The sequence below is a fragment of the Propithecus coquereli genome, unplaced genomic scaffold, assembly GCF_000956105.1.
Source record: "Propithecus coquereli isolate 6110/MARCELLA unplaced genomic scaffold, Pcoq_1.0 Scaffold57, whole genome shotgun sequence".
Classification (NCBI taxonomy): Eukaryota; Metazoa; Chordata; class Mammalia; order Primates; family Indriidae; genus Propithecus; species Propithecus coquereli.
Genome location: NW_012151618.1, coordinates 7,667,352 through 7,669,472, shown reverse-complemented (window position 1 = coordinate 7,669,472; position 2,121 = coordinate 7,667,352).

The window sequence follows — 2,121 nt, the reverse complement described above, 5'->3', positions numbered from 1 at the left end:
CAATTATGAAAAGCCTAACAGACAAACCAAATAATTAATTTACACTTGCAGATTCTCCAGAATCAAACCCAATCTGATGCATTTGCTGTTGCCGATGTCTGTAGGATTCTTTATCCAGATTGTCACTATGGTTGATTTTTTTCTAGCCATTGAAATAACAAATTAAATTATCATCTCTAAGAGGCCTTCCCTAACCACTCAACCCACAGAAGAAGCCCATTTCCATTCATTCTCTACTACATGGTCCTATTTTCTTCATATCACTGCTACCTGCAATTATTCTGTTTATCATGTTCCCCCCCAACAGAGTATCTGCTCCATGAAGGCAGAGTGCCTTCTTCATTGAAGACCACTAACAGTGCCCAGAATATGAGACATTCAATAAATACTTATAAAGTGACTAAATAATAATACAGTACCTCTAAAATGTAAACTCAGCTAAGTATTTGTTTCTAAACAATTGTAATTCATTCCTTGTGTAATGGTATAAATTGAGTACCTGTAGAAACCTGGGCCAGCTGTTACCAAGACTCTGTGGGATGTAGGAAAAGAAAGAACAGAGGTATAAGACATTCAAATGTAATTGTGGACTTTTACTGAACAATAATTACAGGTTTCTGAAATAAAAATGAATTATTCAGGATGATTAAAAAATGTTACCAGGAATAATAAATTGTTTCATTCTTAGTACCATCTGAGAGCTTGTAAACCTTTAGTAACATCTATAATGCCATAGCAATATTACCTGGAACAAACACGGCCTCATCATAGGTTTCATGCATACATATGTGTATATATGTGTATCATAAAGGCATTTATATTCTCAGAATAGCACTTCTTCCTGGCGATTCAACTATAACGAATACAGTAATGAATACCAAAAACCTAACTGAAAATATGATCCAAATTTAAATTTAGGACCTAGAAAAAACCAGAGTTATCTATCCTACACTTCTTATTTAAATAGAGAGATCTGAATTGGGGGGGATATTAAAAATAAACTCACAGATCTAGATGTATAGCAAGCAAAGCTAGATCTAAAATCCAGATCTCCTTTCTCTAGCTCCACACTCTTTCATAAGATAATGTCACCCACAGAATGTTAATGTCAAGTTATAACATATTTTAATTATCATCATTTTTAGGACTGTCACTTTTTTTTCCTACTGAAATCTTAACCGGCAGGGGGAGAAAAAGTCTAAAGAAGGGCACATATAATCATACCTTACGTAAAGCATGATACAGAAACCCCTCTTTAACCAAAAAAGAGAAGAAGAAAAAAAGAGCCATCTAAAAATCTAAACGGTTAGATTCAATGAATTTTGTATTCCACATTTTAAATTCTAAAGTAAAATAACTATTTAGAAGTATCTGCTAAATGACTATCCTTAGCTTTATACAAGTTGCTGTTCTCTTATTTTAAAAATAAGTAGTTATCTCTCAATTATTTGTGGAAATGGAATATCAAAGTGAAATTCATCAAGATGTAAACCTCAGCTGTAATGTATTTTTCACAAAAATAAAATTATTTTGGTTATACCTTTCTTCAAAAACCAAATCTATTTATAGTGAAATAACTAAAAAAACAAGTGACCTAGAAACACCAAACAAAAGGAAAAAAGTGACGGAAGGACCCACACACATGATATAGCACCCATGATAAACAAGAAGAGACTCTACTCCTCCCATTTTTTCCTACAATATAGTTCAGACCAATTTATGATCGCCCTCACCAATCTTAGAATACTACTGTGAATCTTAGGTAGCAAACAAATGAGAGGAGAGAGATGATAAAGTAAATTGGCCCAAGGTTACACAGCAAGAGAGTGACAAAAGTAAAATAATTCAAGGCTTTAAAAAAAAAAAATCAATCTAAGATTCTTTTCAGAGTAAAAGGCTTCCTTCTTATCCCGTCAGTTTTACCTCACAAATGTGTAACTAAAGGCTACTGTTTAGTATGAAAAATACAGTGTATAATGACATGAAAATTTTTACTAAAAACATTTAGTAACAAATGATCAAAATGTAGCACTTCACGCTAACAAAGGTCAGTAAAACCAGCATTACAGAACTTCTATGTACAGTAATTTCTAAATCACATTCTAGCATTTGTAAGCAATG